Below are 22,460 nucleotides of genomic sequence, written 5' to 3' on the forward strand. Positions count from 1 at the left end.
GCTGGTTTAGGATACCACTATTTTAGTGCAGAGTTACTTCCCTTAGATGAGCCAGGATTTTATGTGACAGATCAAATTCACCCGATCATGACCTTTGGTTTGTCAGCTCTATACAAATTGGTAATCACTGATGATTAGTCAACTTTTTCCTATGAAATTAAATTTAATGAAAACAAATTGAAACTGTATCATATCTTCAAGCATGTGCAGTATTGCAGCAACAGTGAACATGTTCACCTCATTTTTCTCACTCCATGACACTGATCTGTCATCATTATAGTGATAGTTTAAATCACAAATTAATCTTGGGACCGTGAGTTCTTTACTTGGCTCATAGGTTTAACAAAAAGGTGCAGGTGGCATGGATGGCCTGTTGGTGTACGGCACAGCAGTTCGCTGTGCAAAACTGCATCATTCAGTGATAGTGGGTTCAAATCCCAGGTTTGGCCTGATTACGATTCTTGATTTTTCAGCACCATGCATCATGGTTTTCTCCAAGGGGTAACCATGTATGACTTGTATCATGAAATTCTCCCCACATCAAGATGACACATATTCATCTTTCAAAAATCTAGACCTAGAAAAGAAAAACATCTTTAAGATATGATTTGCATTTCCCTTCCTTCATGAATAGAGAGCCAAGAGGATGAACTTAGTTTGACAGGGTGTAAAACATGTAGTGTTTACTAAACTTGAGCATGGTGTTAGATGATTAAAATGTTCCAACTTGCTGACATTGTACCTTGGGACTACTGCCGGAGTTAACTCCCTTTGCTCTTATACCTCTCAAGACACTGTGTTAGAATGGAGACAGTGGTGAAACAAGATTATGTTTTAGTGATGTATAATGAATTTTATTAACTATTATGTACTATATGACCTAGATTTGCTATTCATCATTGTTGACTTATAAACTCTGGGTCGTTTGATATGTAATTCATTGTGCCAATTTTGCTTATTATTGTTATCTTTCTTGTTAAACTTTACTCAATCTGATTTGGTTAAGTTGTCACTTCTATTTATAGATATCATGAAACAGACTAACTTTTATGTAAATTCTTTAATCACTATTTTGGACATTAAATGTTTTTCCAGATTCTTGATGTGTACAATGGGGCCCTGGTGGCCCCTGGAGCCAGTCTTGCTGTATCTTGTTACTGTTCCGGGCTGCTCCTACCATGGGTTTAGATTGTCCAATTGTGTGCCTCGATTATGATCTGTGTTCTGTCAGCAACCCTTCCTCGAGAGTTTGTGAGACTTTGGGCTTCTTAACTTGAGGTGACACGAGTGGCCCACCCATCTAAGTCACCGAAATTTGCTGTGCAGAGTTGCATCCCTTGAGCACACCAGCCACATGAGCCCACATCAAGCTGACATAATTGAAATACTATTTAAAGCAGCTTTCAACATACTCACTTTCTTCATCAGTATATGTATTGATTGTATTGTGCTCCTTTAATACATCACTTTCAGAAATATTAAGGTTTAAGTCATGGCTAAGTGAGGCTATGGCATACAAATCATATAAGAAAGTATAGACCCAATATGGAGGTGCAATATTTTTAACAAGGTGTTTGATTTAGACTTAATATGCCCTTGAAGGGGATGTGTTAATGCATTTAACGTGTCCTGACTATATGCTTGAGTTAGCTCAGATCAACAGGTGGATATCTTATAATTATTCAGTTGTGGATATATATATGTGACAATAGTGTGTCTTGGTTAGGTTGATATTCTTTCATTACTTCTGGTTATTAGTCTACCTCCACATGTGAATTTATTTGTCTTGTAAATAAAATAGTTGATCAGTCAGTGAACCTGTTTACAAAGAAACATTGTTGCACTCACTATTTACCAATTTCTGAATTGGTTTTATAATGAAAAAGAATCTCTCCACTAACCAATTGCATAACTTACTTTAAAAAAGGATGGCATTCTCATCAGCTCACTGATCGCATCTGGTCAGTGCTACCCATCTTTACCAGTTTAAGGTGCAGAATAGGTGGCCCTCTCATCTAAGGCACATAATTTGCCATGCAGGGTTGGCTCCCTTGCATGTGCCAGAAACTAATGATCATGGGTTTGAATCCCATATTTACCCTGATTATGTTTCTAGGTTTGTCCAGTGCTCATGCTGTTGATCACTGGATTGTCTGGTCCAGACTCGATTATTTACAGACCGCGGACATATAGCTGAAATATTGCTGAGTGGGGCGTAAAACTAAACTCACTCACTCACTCTAGGTTTGTCAGTACCATACCTTTGCTCATGGGTTACACCAGAGTGGTAAACGTCTATGACCTGCTTCACTTCAGGTGGTCCTGGGGGCCGTGGGGTAGCCTAATGGTTAAAGCGTTGGCTCGTCACGCCGAAGACCCGGGTTCGAATCCCCACATGGGTACAATGTGTGAAGCCCATTTCTGGTGTCCCCCGCCGTGATGTTGCTGGAATATTGCTAAAAGCGGCGTAAAACCAAACTCAGTCAGTCAGTCAGGTGGTCCTGGCAAATCAAGATGACATGTCAGTATATTACCAGAAAACACTGTTCAATGTGAGTTTAAGCCACAATTATGGTTAACTTGCGCTGAAACATGGACAATTGAAACTAAGATCACTGAATATGAAAAGGTCCACTTAGTGTTTTACTCGGCTATGAGAGGATTATGTGATGAGGAAATACATAGGCATGTGTACACATGGAAATATGCATTAGACTAATCAAGCATTAACTGTGCCTTCAGTTTCATCCATTGGGTGTACTTTGTGATGTCGTAGTTTGTTTTGGTGGCGGACTCAAATGAATTTGTTGTAAACACAATTTACATCAGTCTCATGATTAAGCGTAAGTTTTACTGTCTGGACATTTGTTTCACTAAATAGAACTAAAAAGACTTGTAATCTGTGCCTTATTTTTAAGTAATTTGGAAACGATTTCTTTTGTCATTTCCATGGAAACAAGTTAAAACTACAATTATTACTTTTGACTGTCCATGAAAACAAGTGGAATCAGTTTGAGTCTGTTTCCGGAACATTCTGCTAACCATTGAGTATGTCTTCTTGCCATATTTCATGGAGCTAGGTGTTTGCCATCTTCAGATTTCATTTGTTTCAGTGTGAAAAACAGAAAGAATCAAATACAGCCATTTGTAATTTTTGTTTATGGTCCTCACAACCAAAAATATTGTTCTAAGCCTTGCGTATATGTTTCAAATGTAATGCATATCACCACTACATGTGTTATGTTGTCAGTTTGGTGATCATTTAGTTAAAGCTTGTCATGTTGAGATCACTTTTCACCAGAGGTTTGAGGTATTTCCATCATCATGTGTTGACAGAGAGTGATGATTGTAGCAATATATATGATTCCTTGTATTGACATGATTCTAGTATTAGCTGGTGTTATGATTCAAGAATTCAGTTGGTGATGCGATTCCTAGGTTAAGAAGGGCATTATTGCGATACAGTTTTGTGAAGATAATAAACCATGTGGAGTACATTGTGAATATTTTGAAATAGTCAAATTTGATGTATTGCCGTGTGTATCGTAACGCACTCTTGTATCGCATCCCACCTTATCTTACACATCCTGTACCTGTGCTCCTTTCTCCTGGAACATGAAGCGTCGTCTTCTGCGAACTAATTGCCCAGTGGTGTGCAGTATCTACATCTTATTGCCCAATGGAATCTGTTTCATTGGGTAATTGAGACTGGTTAATCTCTGCTGTTTATATTTGTAGCAATAAGACTCCTTCCCTTCACATCACATGTCGTTCTCTCTCTCCGACAGAGCACCACACCACTTCCTGTGATCACAAATTGCAAGGCTATTGTTCAAATTTAAAAGCCAGCTCTTATATTGTCCATGATTTTGTTGATAGGATTCCATTGCTGGATCATTAACTGTAATGACTGAGGTACTGGTGCAGCATTGTTTCTTGAATGGTTTGTTTGGGGGAAGTCACTTTTTAATCAGTTCATTTTAGACACGTGAGGGGACTACGATCGAATGTTTATTTCTCACTTGTTTCTGAAAATGCAGCAAGGTCCGGAGACAGTAAGTGATTGTGGTTTAAGTATTGTAGAATGACTATGACGCTTTCCTCAATCTTAAGGCTGAAGTCAGTGTTAATTTTTTGAGTAAGTTGTGTTACACCTATGTTGTAGTACTCTATGTGGGATCTACGTTTCTAGATCTGTTCAGGCTTCACCCTGTTTTTGGCCCCAGAGTGGAGGGGCAGTATTGTGTTCTGCTACAAGGGCAAGCTTCGGCATAATTAGGTGCATTTCAGTGAGCATCACTTGATATTTAATGACTTATTCAGGGATAGAACTTGACTGTGGTATGTTAGCCTATCTGCTTAAAGGGTTAGTGAACATGATCCTTTCAGACCTACGATCCTGTGGACACTAACTACAAAATATCCTGTATTATGTTGTGAACACTAGGATACCCACTAACATTACCTAACTCAGAGATGCCAACCCATATGATTTTATCAAATTCATTACGAAGAAAAACAACACAAAATACGATAGCAGTAAAAATGTACAAAGTTTTAGAAATATATTAACTTAAATTATCAAATAACATACGTACCATACACAATGAATTTCAACCACATTTTATTCAGTATCAAGCTATATGTGGATAATTAACTACTGATTTAGGTGAGTACAGTGTTAATAACAAGGTCCTAGAATATCTTCTTTTTTATTAAATATGAAAATTCTTTGGAAATGTTAATACCAACTTTGGCCAAAACAATACTAATTTTTGCATCAGTCTTTGGCCAAAATACTAATTGGGCTAAATTGGGGTTGGTATCTCTGCCTAACGATACTGCAAACTCCTCAACCATATTGATGAAACTGTGAAAACTGATTGACAAAGAATTCTTGTTTCATCAGATAGGTGGAAATGCCTGCATTTTGAAATGTTTTTTTCTAACCACTCACTCAATGTAGTTTTAGGCGGACAGTCTACAAGTTCTATCCCAGCTGAATGCACTGTGTTTCTGTACATACTAATGTCTTGTACATCCAGGTATTATTAATGTTCACAAGTAAATTATCATGTCATGATTCTACCCTGTTATGTAGCCTGTCTTGATTGCAAAATTATTTAAAACAGTAATGTCTGTTACTAATGATTTTCCTGTATTGTTTTGTGCATAATTCCCAGATTACTACTTCAGCTTCTGTTGAGATTAACTGTACATTGTTTCCAGTCACAGTTACAGGTTCTGATGTCAGAGCAACACATTTCTCCACAAAGAGTATGAGGACACATTAAGGGCAGATAAGTGATGGAACTTATTACAAATTTTAATATCCTAAACCAAAAGTCTTAGGCCTCTCTTACCTTCTGTTTCAGACTAGTGAGTGGGTGAGTATGGTTTTACGCCACTTTTAGCAATATTCCAGCAATATCATGGCGGGGGACACCAGAATTCAGACCATTGCCTTCAGTATTCCTCTTTCCTTGCCCACATCCCAAAGCTGTCATTAGACTAAGGAGGAAGTACCTTTGGAGTGTTACATGCTGAACCACAGATATGATTACAGTGATGCTCTGTACGTGTCTGGTCTTCCTTCAGGACAAGCTTGGGAGGTTCAGTCTTTCTGTTAAGATGCAGGTCTGTTGTCTTTCAATGTTCAGGCTAGTTTGTCTCATTGTTGCAGTATCTGGGACATAGGGGCAGAAATTCACAGAATTTCTGTGCATCTGTGATGGGATTACTGGTTTTAATCTCAGATTTCCCCTGATAATGATCCTTGGTCAGCCAGCACCATCCCTCAACACTGTGTTTCCTTCAAACATATCTTGTGTGATCTGTAGCTTCAGTCTCACCAGTGTTATATAAGAAGTAATAGTATTTGGCCATTACTGTTTCTGCTATTTTCCACTAAAATGCCTGACTAGAACAGATGCAAGTTTCTGAAATAGCTGGAATATTGTTCATTGTGACATAAAACAATATTCACTCACTGTTTTGGCCCTTGGTTTACCTGATCCAAGAACAAGACACAACATTCTAGTCTATTACCGACTGTGCAAGTATGTGCAGTCCCTCTCAATTCACTCATTTGAGTAATGTGTTTCTGGAGATGGTAGTGGAAATTAATTTGATAAAGTGTTCAGGTTTTCCTCAAGACAACATTGAGACAAAACGTCCGAGGCCTTATTCCACAAAGCAGTCTTAGAGCTAAGGTGATCGTAGCTCCCATACTTTAACGTTGGCCTGGGACGGTGGGGTAGCCTAGTGGTTAAACCGTTGGCTCGTCACGCCGAAGACCCGGGTTCGATTCCCCACATGGGCACAATGTGTGAAGCCCATTTCTGGTGTTCCCCGTCATGATATTGCTGGAATATTGCTAAAAGCGGCGTAAAACTAAACTCAGTCAGTCAGTCAGTAACGTTGGCCTACGATAGTCATACTGCTAAGATCACTCTATGGATTGGGCCTTGGGATATTTTTGGCTGTTCTTCAGCACTGTAGAATTATTCAAACTTTTAAATTGTTTAACAATGTTTGAAATACATTGTACTCATATTCCACACAAGACAAGGTGAAAACTACATCAACTGTATATGGGACTATTACCCTTACCTCAACCATGTTAACATGTAATAACAAGGAAGTAGGTTCCAGGCAATGACTGTCAAACATTTGCTTTGTTTATATGACCCTGTTTAGTATGATAAGACTGTGTTACCAAATGTTCCATATCTGAATGTTTGCATAGACTTGCTATGACAATGTTGTAAGATTTGCCTTCAGGAGTGATTTTTTGGTCATGAAACAGTTATGAGTTGCTGTGAGTGGCTAAGGAGCACCTCCTCAACACTCCTGCCGAGCATGTAGGTGGAAGAGTCACCTGTTGACGACAGGTTATACAACATAGTTGCGTCCCTCATCCCAGAGTGCTATGAGGACAGAGTGAGAATATGTTGAATGTGGGCCCCCTCGTTTGTTGATACAAGTATATGAGATGAGTCCCATACATCTCCATGTTAGTCTGTTTATTTTTGTGCCGATTGTTGTGGATGTTGTTGATCTTGGAATGACATTATGAGGTGAAACATTTAAGTCTGTTTAACTTGATGTCTACATGTATTTTATCCCTTGTTCCAAGTGCTATTTGAGTAATTGTGAGTGTAATATTGTGTGTATCATCTAATTTGTAGAATGATTAGTTATTTCATTAACCTGTAGATATATTTTAATGAAGGATTATTTGATTCTCCTGGCCAATCTGTGTACGGTATTTACCGTATTCAAAGTATCAAAATTTGAATCAGAATCATTTCAAATCTGTATCAGGTTTGAACTTCTTTTCTCTCTAATTTCTTTTTTTTTTTAAATTTGATGTCTTTTTTTAAATATAATTTTAGAGTAATAATTAAAAAGCTTCAGTGTGTGAAATATACATGAGCATAGTATTTACCAAGAGACTGATTGATAATCACTATATTTCATCATGTTTTATGTAACTTCTCCTAATTGTCTCATACACGACTCAGATAGTTTACTGTTGTACCAACATAAAAGGCAAGTATATATGCTTTTATGTATCAACTGTTACTCAGTATTCTGCAAGCCAAATAAGAAATTAGTCCTCATTTTCCAACAACACACATATCACTTTCAAAAATCATTTTACAAGAAATGTGACTGGTCATGTTATTTGGGGCAGTGGGCAGGTGAGATGAAGAAGATGTCATGAAAAAGTGACAACACAAAGAGTGGTTGGGATTCTTCAGAATTTATCACAATTACATGGGGGATGGGGGCATGCAAAAATAGAAAAATAATACATGTAAACATTATTAGCACATAATTTGATGTAAATATGAACATGTGTGTGTGTGCATGTGTGCATGTGTGTGTAAAGGTTGGATTGAGACAGGTGGTCTGCAAACTATGATGCAGTCCTAAGACCAATCCAACCAGCCCATCGCACCTTATAACAGATGACCAGTTCCAAATCTGTATGCAAAGTAAATAAAACAATGACCAGTTTAATTTTTTTTTTTAACATTTCATTATATTGGGATAACTATTGAGAAAAAGTAGAAATTTTAACCTTTCTTCTGTTATTTTTAGTCTTCTTTTTTTTTTCCTGATATTTTTTCAACTGACTAAACTGACAGGAATGTAATCTCAGGCTTGCTATATCAATATGGCTCCATAGACAGTTCCTTGTCAACATAGTCCGGACAACCCTTGTTTGCAATGTTCATAGTTCAGTTTATTTTTGTATCATTTCATTCCATGTTTTAATGACAACTGACCATGTTCTAAATCCCCAAAACATCTGTCTCACAAATACAGACTTGCTTTTCTGAACATTCAAATTGTCACCGACATCATTCAGTTTTACAACTACAGCTAGCTCAACACTCAAGGTAATATTATATGTTAGTAACAATATACTTAGGGGACAAATATTTCATCGTAGATGCTATATTTTTTATGTATGTATAGAATGACATGGAAGTATTACAATTACCAATAGTTCACCTGGTCCCCATTTGTTTGCTGTTGAGTGGACTGTGTGCTGTACATCACCTCAATGTCTGTTAAAGATGTTTTCTCGACCAGAAGGCTGTGACAGACAAATACACCTTGCTTACTCGAACAGCTTTTGACCCTCAATTCATGGTTGGCGGTCTAGACGTCTATAAACTGGTAAATATGAGACTATTTCTTATCTCATGTTCGTCATTATGTAGATAGACGACAAAAACAGAGAACTGACTGAAATCACAAGCTCACATCTAAGTATCGGAGAGGCTATATCATATTTCATGAAAAGATAAGTATAAATGGTTCACTGTCTCTGATCCAAAGACTCTTTATTATTACTCATTATAATTCATATTCTGATGCTCAAAATATACAATAAATTGAAATTATTTTTCATGATCGATCTCTTAATTTAGTAAGAAAAACAGATTTAAATTGTTTTTAATATTGTACAAGTTTTTAAAATTCTAACTCAAGGCATGATGCCCATTCCATTATATTTCAATCTGGACAGTTTTGATGTTTCTCAAATGTGTTTGGAGGAGTTAAACAGGAAAGACATTTTGGGTCAATGGATTCATGAAAAAAAAATCACGAGATAACCTTGTTTTAGTTACTTTGGTGCAGACTTCATCATGAGACTATAAGTGTTCATAGAGCAGCTACTAGTTCTTAAATTCACTTTAATCATTAGGGAAGCCAATCATTGTCTTATTTCTGAGGATTGGGTGATCCTCACAGGTGCCATTAGTACAACAAGTAACCAATCTATAACATGCTTGAAGCCTGTTGGTGAAGACATGGTAAAGTGTACACATAATGCTTGGTACATACCAGTATAGATCTTGACATTATAAGGTTTGCTGTAATCTGTTGTTAGGACAGGTTAGTGTGAACACTAACTAAACCAAACGATGACAACCCTTCCCTTCTGGTAATATGATAGATATCACGCTATGTATTGCCTGTTTATTGAGTATGTTAAGTGGTCCTGTATTCGTCAGTACATGTCTGTATTGGTATGTGTACCTGCACCCTTAGTTGTTTTGCTCTCCCTTTGTGATGCTGATTGTTACAATTTGAACATAATGATACTAATGTCTTCTTCTGTATAATGTACAAGTGTATTCTATATGGCTCAACATGTCATGAAAATAAAAACACACATTTCTATTTGTTCTTTTATGTCGAAGCGTGAATAAATGTGTGGGACCTTGTGAGGTGAGGTGAGGTGAAATTGGGTTTTACGTCATGCTTGAGAATATTTCGCTCATATGACGACGTGCATGCATGTGTATGTGTATGTGCGGATGCTTGTACTAGCCCAGACTTAAGCTGGTTTTATAGTGCTAGCCCACTGAGAGACAATGCCGCAGTGAAGCATGAATACCCCACTCAGACACATTATACTGACTCCGAACCGACCAGTCCTTTGTACCCATTAATGCCGAGCGCCAGTCAGGGAGCAACAAGTACCATATTTTAACTTCTTCCTCTTTTTGGTACACCACGGAGGCGGTCTGGGACCTTGTGGCAGTCAAGGATCGAGACCTTTATGGAATCTTCCGCTCTAACCACTACACCACGGAGGGGTCTGGGACCTTGTGGTTCAGCTATCAAGGTAATTGAAGAGATAGATCTTTATGGAATCTGGTATGGGTATTTACTGGACAGTGAGGCATGTAAATAATCACTGGTTAAACAGGCAAATCAGTTGCTGGGGAGTGATAACATCATCAACATGCCCCACCACACCCTCTCAGCCTAGTCAATCTGCCTGGTCCCAATTTTAGTTCACTTTCAAACAAAGATTCTGGGGACCTTTTCTGACCAGGATTACAAGCCTTCTGATGAGACTGAGTGGTGTCAGAAAAGTTACGAACGGACACTAGAGGATTATGTACCCTTCACAGTTAGCATTTGTATAATACTATTCATGCTTACATGCTGCATTTTGAACCACATACACAACGAGGCACAAAACTCACTAGGTATTCTAAGTTCGTGAAAACTGATAAGTTTCCGTTTCTCCAGTATCTAACTAAAAGGTCGCCTTTCTAGAGCCATCCATGAAGAAGGATTATGCGCCTTCCTTTGCCACTGTTAAGAAGTTAAGTCCATGCAGGAAGAGAGAGACACTTATCTGATCCAACATCAGGACAACCTTCAAATGCTATCACTCTGAAGGGCGTTGATAAATACCGTATGATTATGGATGATCGATGACTCCCCACTTTTATCACAAAGCCAACAGACAATTGAAGACAGAACATTTACATGCCTCAGAAAAGACACCAAGGCTCTTGACCCCTGTCCAAAAGTTCATCTGTCATGAGACCTTGTCCTGTTTTGAAGTGGAGACATATGATGTGTGTTTATTTTTAACTGAATTGAAACCGTGGGTGAGTTTTTGATTCATCTGATGTATCCAGCGAAGTGGGCAAAGTCCTTTCCATCAGCTGAAAAAATAATGGTCTCTGTTTTCCAGGGTTCCAAAGAAGCCCTAATAGACTATCAACCGAAAGACTGGCTCTTACTATTGCATTCTTTTGACATTGTGCATGTAGTGGCCATAGAAGTCGTGAGTCCCGTTTTAGGATTCGAACCTCGGACCTTCTGATCTAAAGTCGGACGCCTTTGTCCACATGACCAAATAGGCTCAACCTGTCGGCAAGCTGACATGGCAATGACGTCATCTGTGGGATGACTCCACGCCCTCCTATACATGCATTAAGTGAGTGAGTTTAGTTTTACGCCACACTCAGCAATATGGCAGCGGTCTGTAAATAATCGAGTCTGGACCAGACAATCCAGTGATCAACAGCCTGAGCATCGATCTGCGCAATTGGGAACCGATGACATGTGCCAACCAAGTCAGCGAGCCTGACCACCCGATCCCGTTAGTCGCCTCTTACGACAAGCATATTCGCCATCTGTGGTAAGCATGGGTTGCTGAAGACCTATTCTACCCCAGATCTTCACGGGTCTCATGCATTAAGAGATAGCAGGAATGAAAGCACAATTGGTGCTGACTCGGTTCCAGAAATCTGCTCAACGATATGCTGATACTGTCAACCAAATCACACATGCATAATGTGTCCATCAAGACGACTGGCATAAGTGGTTGAGGAGCAATTCTAATCTGGTATCCGCACTCCGGTCACTCACTGTAAGGCGTGTGTATGTTCGGGTACATATAACTCTGGATGACAATTTCATTCTTGTCAGTCCAGATAACTCTTTAACGCAGGAAAATGGACATTGGTCCGTCAAACGTGGTTATACCTTTACTGTTGGAGATCAACTTCTGAGAACAAGTGTCCCGATCTCACAGAAAGAGATTGAATTCTTTATTTAGATTGCGCATCTATACGCGTTGCATCAATATGTGCGAAGTGCTTCCGGTGCAAACGAGGTTTTCAACATCCTTTTTATTAAAGAACTAACGAGTCACGTCAAAATCTGTAACCTGGATGAACGTGATCGTCTGCCGTGTGTCTGGTCCGGACTTTACACGGGCTAATATATACTACTCACACTTTGCTAAGATCACAAAAATTCACAACTTTACTCAAACTCTGGATTCATAATTTTAAATCGTATCCATTTCAAACAGGATAAATTATAATATGGTAACCCCACTTTAGGCAAACAGTTACTTTAATCTAACTTTATGCACCTGATACATGAGTAACCATGAAAATGGTTTTCATGGCACCAGTCAGCCATTTTGCAAATCATGGAACAAGCAGGTATAGGTTCCACAAGATGAAATGACATACTGAAACCCAGGATCCATGCTTACAATAAGCTTAGATATTTAAACCAAATTTGACCCTACATCATAGTTTTCTGTTGAATCCGTGATTTGATCCTTAGCAAAGTGTGAATAGTATAGATGATCTCGGCCCTTCAAGAAGTACGACGCATGTTTAGAACTTGAGTATTTTATTCAGTCAATTCAGTTTGTGAAGGTTGATTTGCAGATAAGTTGACCAGTCCGATCCGGACCACTGTCTTCGTGGGCAGTCTAAGCGTCTGACTGTAACCAACAAAAATATATTAAATAACAAGACAATCAGTTTTTTCTCTCATATGTCAACGAACCTTATAACAATTGAAGCAGACAAAACCAGTCAACCAACCAATTCGGAATGTCCGGTTTGACAGACACCCAAATCAACAAAACATCTTACAACAGTCGTACGTTTTCAGTCTTTAAGTATTGACTTGCAGTCTTAAATCTATTGAATAGATGTCGTATTTTAAAGGTTTCGTACCTGATGACAAAGATCTGATTTTAATGGGAGTGTACACATCGCACCCATGTAGGATTCGAACCCAAGCTTTCATGTGTAGAGAAAAGCGTTAACCACTAGGCTACCTAACCTCTCCCGTGGAAATGGAACAGCAACATTATTATTTTGTCTGTGTAAAGTATATCACATGTTCCAAGCTGAGTTTGTAGTCGCGTTACACTAGAATAATAGAGTTCACCCAAATATTTTGACGTGGACCATGTACCATTTCTAGTAATACCTGTATTCTAAATGGAGGCAAGAGGGGTAAATGTACGTCACCTCATTTCATCGTGATATAACTGAAATAGAGTTATAATCACCGTTATATCCAATTTACTCACTTTCAATTATGCATAGGTGGGGGGTGTGTTTGCGTGTATAATTATACACGAACGGAAAAAAGCATCCCAAGTTTGGACATATTCTCAGTAGCGAGAAAAAGGTGTGTATATCTGCACTACCGCGGTCTGTCAGTGGGTTCACCACCCTGGTTCAAACGCGTTGTGGTGCTGCCTGCCGCTGAGTTTGTTTACATGTCGGTTAAGTATTATTTACCAACACGGGGACTAGCAATGTCATTAATGGGGTGGCTGGGTGTTCGTTACCCTGTCCTGGTACAGACATCTCCATTTCCGTCTGTATCCGACCAGATAAAGGAGACCTTTCTCATTGCACCACTAACATACCACCGGCTCACAGTTCTCTTGTTATAATTAAAAGGCTACATTCCCTTTACGCGTTCATCCAAAGGACAAAGTGTCCGGTTTTTTCCCTCAGGAAATTATACTGGACAAAAATAGTTAGGGATACATGTAAATTTTGAAATTATGAATAATGATCTATTTATTCATCGACACACTGATAAACTATCAATCATAAAAATACCAATATCCCTAACTTATTTTGTCCAGTATAGTTCCTACCGTATCGGTATTTTAAACAAACGTTCCCATTATTTGATATTCATGTATTATTTATATTTAGCTAACTATCCTTGTTTGATATTTAACGCTGGACTCGGCAATATTCCAGTTTATGACGGTGGTGTGTAATTCAACAAGTCTGAACCATACAATGCAGTGATTAACAACATGACCATCGTTCTGCGTACCTATGATACGATGACAAGCATCAATAAAGTCAGCGAGTCTGATCACCAGATCCCGATAGTCGCCCCGTAAAAAATGAGATTGCTGAAAACAAGTGGATTTTCACGGAGCCTACCTAGCTGTTCTTCAAGAGACTAATGTTGGCACTGTGTACGTTTCTCAACCCAATAATGACTACCAGTTTTCGACTGTTATAAATCCCTCACTGTAATATGATAGTAGCATAGTCGTTGTGGTAAGACCGCTTATGGGCCGTCAGGGGAGGTGGGGTAGCCTAGTGGTTAAAGCGTTCACTCGTCACGCCGAAGACTCGGGTTCGATTCCCCACATTGGTACAATGTGTGAAGCCCATTTCTGATGTCTCCCGCCGTGATATTGCTGGAACATTGCTAAAAGCGTCGTAAAACCATACTCACTCACTTATGGGCCGTGAACTACCAGTTATGGGCCGTGAACTACGACGGTAATATTCCAGGGTGTTGCAGTATCATGCAACCACGACGATGTTTAGGTATGGGAGATACGGGCACCGTTACACAAAGCGGTCGTAGGACCAAGACCGTCTCAAGTCCATGTCTGGGAGTTTTGATGGCTTTGAACAATGACACCCTGCTTCCGCTGGCACGAAACGATCGTCGCGCTACAACTGCCGTAAGAAGTGTGTGAAAGTGTGTGAGTTACGATCACCTTAGCGTCGCTTTGTGGAACGGGGCCTTGGTCCTTAACATAGAAGAAAGGTATGTTTGACAAACCATCACTTTCACAACGGTCGTGATTATATATAAACAAACCTTTCACGTGATAGAGAAACTTAAGTCTATACGAACGTTGAATAAGACAGAAAAGACACTGGCTTAAGTCAGTATACGTACCTTACATCAGGATCAAACTCTTAAATCATATCCATTATCGTCGTCTTTGTTCACGTCTCCCACATCTTGGTCGTCTGTTTCTGTGTCGTCTGTTGCATCAATGCATGCAAGCCCCTGATCCGCGAGCTTGCCATCCACCTCCAGAATGACATTGTCGATCTCCACCCCATAGGTGTCAGCTTCTGGAACCTCCAGAGTCAGAGTGTGTTGTCCTGAAGGCAGACTCAGCTCATCTCCGACCGGACCACTCTCATAGAGGGTGTTCCACAGTTCACCCCAGTTAGAATTGTCATTAGTGCTAAAGTTACCGATAGCTTTGTCGTTTATTTTGACAACAACTGTGTCTAGCCAGCCGTCATTAGCCCAGCAGATGTTCCTGATCTTGACGAATGCTTCAACATTCAGACAAAACTTCATTGTGACACGTTCTCCTTTTTAAGCCACAGGTTATAGTCGTTTTTGGAATTTGTTCTTGAAATGACTCTTTCGTCCTCTAACTGGATCGATTCAGCGAATTCGTCTGCTTCCAAATAATATGGCGAAGACGACACTGTGAAGAAAATGGAGAAAAGAGCAGCACCCAGTAACAAACCCGTAGCTGCCATTTTAGAACGTATCAGTTCAAAGAGCGGCCCTGTGAAAAATATCAGCACTTGTTTTTAGAGCCCAAGCACCTCGGAATGGACACAGAACTGGACAAGACGCCTATTTGTAGTCATCGGCTGCTGATACAGCCATAGGACATCCTGTGTGGAAGTATTCCCGCTTTGTTTGGGCAGTACGTTTTCCATTAACGTTGCTCGACCTGAACTTTTGTTTCAGGATCTTTATCATAACTTAAAGGTTTACTGTGTAGGTAGTATCAAAACGTGTGTAGAGAATAGGGGTGGCTAGAATTACATTTACATTTCAGCCGGCACTGCGGGCATTCCCGTGGTGACCTTGTGTTGACTTACGACTTACCCTTTAATGACGGAGCAAAAACATGTCGGGGGCTAACTGACTGGAGAGATGTTGTAAATAACCTCGTTGACGTGAGTTTGATTATTCTTTAGATTGGTCAAGCAAAGAGTTTATAACAAGAGAAGTCCTGTGGGCAGAATACAGTCCGCCTACTGTCCCAGTACTGCTGAATGAAATCGGAACAGCGTCCGAATGGAAATGCAACAATCAGGATACAGCTTGACTCACAACGAGTATATTTTATCATAGTGACAATAATTGTTCTACTCCAATTCGTGGTATGTTAATCGTCATTTGACTCAGTTATCAAGTGGATTATATATCCTAATTTTAAATTATTAAATACATTGAACACTTTCATTGCCATAGTTTCGTTTCGTAAGTCACGCCACTATGTCGATCTCACATGACAAATTTGGCAGTAACCAATTAGATGACTCATGTGTGCGAGAGTTTGCCATAGTGTAGGTCTAACTTTTCACCTTTGTTAGAACGAGCCGCAAATTACAAATTAGGACAAGAACATCATCATTAATAAACGTTTAGGTGCAAAATATGTTTTCCTGATCAGTTAGACTGGTAGTCCATATGTTATATTTGGGATTACACTTTCTTAGTAAAGTACAGATTCTAGTACTTTTTGGGGGTTGAGTCCCATCCGGGATTCGAACCCACACCCTCAGAGTCAGGCACCTAATCGCCAGCACACAAAGTCAGACACCTAGACCGCTCAGCCACCGTCTGACTTTGTGTGCTGGCGATTAGGTGCCTGACTCTGAGGGTGTGGGTTCGAATCCCGGATGGGACTCAACCCCCAAAAGTACTAGAATCTGTACTTTACTAAGAAAGTGTAATCCCAAATATAACATATGTTACATTTGACCACTTTCTAAAATGGCATTATGTAGTTTCACAGTCCGTATGTTCCCAAGGTTATCTTGTGATGTTTTAAACAGTACACAAAAAGGCAAAGCTACCATTGGTCATGTACAGGACTCCAAACGAAGACGAGGCAGTAAATGGGCATTGTGTATTGAAGATTATGATTTGGTCGACGTAGCGATTTGCTGTAAGATTGCCTTGAACCACCATTAGCTCTGATCTACTCGTGTAGGACACGACTCCTCACACCATGACGTTCTCTCCATCAAACTTGTCCACCTGTCGAACGCAGTTCGGCGCAAAACGTTCGTGTCGACGTCGATAGACACGTTGTCTCCCATCCCGTCGTTGCAGTAGGAAACGCGATTCATCGCTGAACCAAACGCGTCGTTCCATGCCTGTACCCTGTTGCGCCATTGGGGACATTGTTATCGGTGTAGTCGTGTCAGGACAGGTCCAACTTTTGGTGGATATGCTCGAATTCCCACTTCTCGCAGACGATTTCTGATGGTTTGGTCGTAAATTCTTCGAAGACCAGGCACCTGCCCTGCAATGTCCGTTGCTGTAGCAAATCGGTGACGTAGGTGAAACACACGGATGAATCGGTCCTGAGCAGGAGTGGTCACTCTTGGTCTTCCACTTCTGGGACGAGCTTGGGTTGAATTGAAGCGGGTATATCGATGCCATAACCGAGATATGGTGCTGTGGTGGACATTGAAGTGTCTTGCAACGACAGACTGGGACTCTCCTGCTTCCAACGCTCAGTAGCATTCAATCTTGTCATTTTATCTTGGTTTACGTAGTACATTTGGTAATGAAATGATGAATTTGCTTTGGCTTTTTATAGTCGATGTCTCTACTCTTGTTTCCGGCACATTGCACGTGCATTACGTGGAAAACTTTTTCTGCATGTACTTTTCATACATGTAGCGTTTTCATATTTCATGACAAACGTCTACAAACACATTCTGGGATGCGTTTGCGCGCTATAAACAACAACTATAACATGATTAACGGGATTCAAACATAGGAATTGTCTTAATGACGATAGCTGTCAAAGTATATAGAAATGAACAGCTCAAAGCACATGTGTGTTTCTCTTTTTGATGAGTGTATAAATAAACGAACAGACAAATGTTGTTTTTCAATGATTGTGTAACTTATCTTATGAAATTTAGAATTAAGTCACTTGGTACTGGTATTTGAATATATTCATGATGTACAGACCCGTGCCAGATATATTCGGACACCTGACATACTTTCCATAGACTTACACGTTATTTCAGTGTAGCATAAATAATTTTCATGAAGTGGGTTTAGGATGGATTTTTGTAAAATTTGTTAGGCAAATGTGAAATCATCTCTGATCTGTGCACATAATTTCAGTTCAGTTTTCCGACCAAGATTTAACTAATGACATCACATTTATCAACTTACGTACGGTTCCACAATGCACAATCCCACAGGCCGTCATGTTAAAGGAGTTCACGGCACTGTACATAGGTTGATTAAATTGTTGCCATTCGATAAATAAGCAACGGAAAATTACACAGAAATTATGTGATTGTAGGTAAGATGATTCCTCACAAATGAGCAAAATTTGACTTGGATCTTAGGAAAATTAAATTCATGAAAATTATTTATGCCACACTAAATTAACATATAAGTCTATGGAAATTACGTCAAGTGTAGATCGAGTCGCCATGCTTTGTAAACACATTTTAATAAATGTAAATCTCACTTAGTTGTCGGTCAGCGTTGGTAAAAAAAAAGATAATAACTGATTCAAAAATAAACCAAACAACCATTGTCATGAACAAAATCCAGCCCCTACTAACTTGAAATATAACAAGGAACATAGATATGTTTTATCTGTTTGATATACAATTGTACTATTGTTCAAGGTAAATGACGCCGGCCTGTAAATTATCGTGTCATTCAAACCGGTGATTGACATTATGAACGCCGTCGATGTAAGGTCACTCTTAGTCAGTCTAGCTGCGGCCCATGGTCAGAATAAATTTGCATTCTGACCACGGATGCAAACGCGGAGTAACACAAATGCCGGATGTAATAACTGAAACACGAATTGCAAAATATAACCTTTTTCTTCTCTGAAATTTCTCGTATTCATGTTATCAAGAACTTAACTACAGAAGAGATTTAGACATCGATAGATAAGTACGTGTGTGTGAAGACAACTGTGAAACAAATTGTGTTAAATGACCTTTTAGTAGATTAAAGATTCTTTAAAGTTCACACCTTTGCGCAAAATCACTTTTTTAAAAGAATGTTGGTCTGTGGTTGCAGGGAAAGCGTGGTTGTCGCTCAGTGAATATTTTCAAGACAATTTGTGTCCTAAAAAATAGAAAGAATTCGTAACATTTTGGTCGCGTTGATGTGACTGTGTTGAAATTAATTGTTGATTCGATCCACTTGCCACCTGAACAGAGCCATACCATTAGCTTTGAAAGTTGGCTTGTGCATGAAATGAGAGTGGCCTCCCATTGTATATTTACACATGCGCATTGACACGTTGAATGCCAATATGGCTGCCGTCGTGTTGGCATTCGGCATGTAACAAGAAGTTTCGTTCAAGATGTCAGTTGCATGCAAACTAATTATAACAAGTAGAAAGTAAAGAATATCATCGGAAACAATAAATGCAGATCCGACTGATGTAAGCAACATGTCATGGCTAGGCGGAAGCATATCCTCTCTGACAGGCCAGATTTCCAACTTGACAAAAGATATCTTGACAGAAGGAACTGAGGAAGTTAGCGGTATGTGTTAGATGATGCATCTGTTTGTGCCTCTTTTGTTTACTATTATACTTTCCAACACATGTGCATAAAATAGTGATAAGATAGAACACATATTTAAATGATTGCATTATTTTTTAATAAAAAAAATTATGATGCAGGTACATGAAAATTGTATATGTCTTTCAATGTAGAGAGTAAGACCCTATGAGGTTAAAGTTTGATCCATGCTCAAAATATTGTCAGAATACTTTTTTTGTGAACAAATACTACCATGAGAGTTTCCTTTAATATTATCAGCCTGTTGACATCAAAAGCACCTGAACGATAAGTACAGAATGATAAAATGCATTTTATCAACAAAAATGTTTTGCATGTTAATAAGGGGACATGATGATCTTGTGATTGTCTGTGTTTGGTTTAAGTTAAAAGGTTCATCACAGAGTAATCGTGTGGTCAGATTCGGGAACTTGTTAAAGCATGTCATTGCATCCCAATTGCAGACCTGTGAAGATCTTCGTTAGAATTGGTCGTCAGCAACCCATACTTGTCGTAAGGGGAAACTAACGGGTGGTCAGACTCGCTGACTTGGTTGACACATCATCCCAATTGCGTAGATTGATGCTTGTGCTGTTGACCACTGGATTGTCTGGTTCAGACTCAATTAAATACAGACCGCTGCCATATAGCTGAACTATTGCTGAGACAAAGCATAGATTGATGCTCATTATGTCAATCACTGGATTGTCTGATAACACCCCGACTATTTACAGACTGCTGGCCTATAGCTGGAATATTGCTGAGTACAGGATTTAACAACAAATAGACAAGCAAACAAATGAAGCATAAATATTTTTTATAGTATTTGCATATGTCACAAAATAGATGTGATAATATCTGAGGTTACGTTTAGGATTTAGCTGCACAATATCTCATGAAGACAAGTTAAACCTGTGACCTTTTAGATTGTCATTGTGATAAGGTAACTTTCTGAGCTACATCCACACAGTTAAAAGTTACTTAGGGTAAGGTGTTTGATAGATTGCATATTATCATGGTGTCACCCCTGCAAACTTCACATTTGATTCTTTGTAGTATTCCTCACTTATTCTGTCTTTCTATTTGTACTGTACCCTGCTGTGAAATGTGTATAAAAATGACATGGAGGGTCATGATAGGTAGTTGTTGAACTGCTTGTTGCCGTTTGGCATCTCTTGAAATATTGCACCATTGCAAGAACCTTCTTGGATCAGATTCAAACAGAACCCCCAGTGTTGTACTTTTATCTTCACAGATAACTTGTGGTGTTAAGCCTTTTTCTGCTAGTACTTGATCATTGCACTTTTTTTACGTTTGTACATTTTCCAAAGGTCACAGACCCCAGCTACTTTACTGACTTGAAACAGTGAAACAATGTACGCAACTGGCTCAAGTTTTCATGGATATACCTCTGTGACACCAAAACATTTCACTGTTTTGCAATTCTTTCTTTATAATTCTCAGAACTTAATTGACCCTTGTGTGTTAAAACAGAAATGTCCATTCTAAAAATATAGTAACAGTTATAATGCTTACACAAATGTGATAAACTGGTGCTTGAAAAAAGAATGTCCTGCACCCAATTCTAGAGAAAACAATATATGAAAACTCAGTGTATTCTGTTCAATAGTGAGTGAGATTTTAAGCAAATAGTTTAACCACCAGACTCCATCTTTGCCTTTATTCAAGGATATAGTGTGAGGGATTTGGGGCTGGCAAAAAAGATTAATAATCAGAATTATTGTCTATAGGTGGGAATAGTCACAATTATCGACATGAAAGTTGTGTCATCCACAATAATAAACATAAACCATTCTTATATAATTTAAGTTTATTATATTGAAACTTGTCAATTGCCAAAGATGGAAAGCAGCTGAGTTTTTTAAAATGTTAAATTCCCTATGTAATCCATGCCCAAATCATGTAAATGTTTCACCACGCATCAGTGATGTGAGTGTGCTATTTTTTAGGGAGTTTTTGCATATTTTCTCAAAGTTACTTCTCTGATATTTCTTGATAATTGATCAGTATGCATACTAGATGATCCAGGCAAGTATGTTTTGGGGATGAAGTTATAGTTATTGTTTTGCTGGTGTATTTGGCTACAAAATTGTAAAAAGTATGTCATTAGTTATTAGAAAAATGTTTTGTGCTGAATTCTAATGGTAGTCCAATTTTGACTTCTAGTTCCAGACTAATTTACAATTAAATTTGTGATTGAGTATGTTACATATGTTTTTAATCTACTTTGACTATGTAGGTGGACGTTTTAGAATTTTGCATTTTGATTGGTCTGTGAGTGGTATGTTAGACCATGATTATTGCTAATTTTGTGCATTACCATGATTACAGTAAAATAAAAATTCAAAAGCACTTCTTTCACAGTTCATATGTTTGGCAGTATCGAATAGTGATCTTATTGCTAAACGTGTAACATTCATACATTATGTACAGTATGTTTGGCAATGTATCTCAGAGAGAAAACCTGACAGTTTAGAGAAGGCGAATTGTAATCGGGTGACATCAACATGGTGACTTTGGCACTACTGTATCACAAGTTGTAACATTATGTTTATGGCATCACAAAGCTTAGAGTCCTCAGCTATATTATAATATATATACATACTAATGGTGCATACTCTGCAACAATTATTATGGAACTAGGAATGGCCGTTTGAATAATGTGTACAGGATATCTGCATGTGTGATTTTGTTTTGTCTCATTGAACTGGTTCATTTTTATGGTAATAATTATAAGGGTGACTATTGAGTGGGAAACAACTATTGCAATAGCGATAGTCTATTGCAAAATACTTTTGTGACCAACTATTGCAATAGGTTTTTTTTCCCTTTATTTGTCTCCTTTAAAGCCATTTCCCAAATGAACGTATACAACGTATAGTATATATGAAATAAAAACAAGTTGAAGTAGTTTCAGTCTCTTTTAATAACTGACAAGAAACTTGAAACCCAGATCAAGTGAACAGTTAAAACATAAAC

General features: G+C 38.7%; 2 long non-coding RNA genes across 2 annotated transcripts; both read left to right on the forward strand.

Annotated features, from left to right (window-relative positions):
• The first annotated feature begins 30 nt into the window (after positions 1–30).
• LOC124286162 lies at positions 31–3,504 on the forward strand. Its single transcript, XR_006900960.1, has 2 exons — positions 31–2,316; positions 2,496–3,504. It is a non-coding gene; the product is annotated as an uncharacterized LOC124286162 (long non-coding RNA).
• A 230-nt stretch (positions 3,505–3,734) lies between these two features.
• Positions 3,735–21,825, forward strand: LOC124286163. Its single transcript, XR_006900961.1, has 3 exons — positions 3,735–8,969; positions 20,955–20,958; positions 21,813–21,825. It is a non-coding gene; the product is annotated as an uncharacterized LOC124286163 (long non-coding RNA).
• The last annotated feature ends 635 nt before the right edge of the window (positions 21,826–22,460 follow it).

Source organism: Haliotis rubra, unplaced genomic scaffold (genome assembly GCF_003918875.1).
Source record: "Haliotis rubra isolate DU_JTF1 unplaced genomic scaffold, ASM391887v1 Scf377, whole genome shotgun sequence".
In the NCBI taxonomy this organism is placed as follows: Eukaryota; Metazoa; Mollusca; class Gastropoda; order Lepetellida; family Haliotidae; genus Haliotis; species Haliotis rubra.